General features: G+C 53.3%; 1 pseudogene; it reads left to right on the forward strand.

The window, feature by feature from the left end:
* Positions 1 to 270: 270 nt before the first annotated feature.
* Positions 271 to 383, forward strand: LOC140965841 (5S ribosomal RNA; annotated as a pseudogene; the record flags this gene model as incomplete).

Consider the following 383-nt stretch of genomic DNA (forward strand, 5'->3'; position numbering starts at 1 on the left):
TCGGCGATTTTTGTCGTTGTGATCCGGTTCTATACGAAAGGGCGTCCAGATTACTCCGGAGACAATTATTTCTACAGTTTTAGTCATAATTCACGTAAACGGTCGCGACACGAGGACTTCCCAGGGAGGTCACCCATCCTAGTGCTGCCCTCGCGCATGCACGCTTAACTTCGGGGTTATGATGGGGCGAGAGCAGTGCCGCGCGTTGTCTCTCTCCTCCTGGTCCACACGTGCTCGAGGGATATATGAATAAACAGCCCAATAGTTGTCGGGTGCGATCATACCAGCACTAATGCACCGGATCCCATCAGAACTCCGACGTTAAGCGTGCTTGGGCAAGAGCAGTACTAGGATGGGTGACCCCCTGGGAAGTCCTCGTGTTG

Source organism: Primulina huaijiensis, unplaced genomic scaffold (genome assembly GCF_012295235.1).
Source record: "Primulina huaijiensis isolate GDHJ02 unplaced genomic scaffold, ASM1229523v2 scaffold15133, whole genome shotgun sequence".
Classification (NCBI taxonomy): domain Eukaryota; kingdom Viridiplantae; phylum Streptophyta; class Magnoliopsida; order Lamiales; family Gesneriaceae; genus Primulina; species Primulina huaijiensis.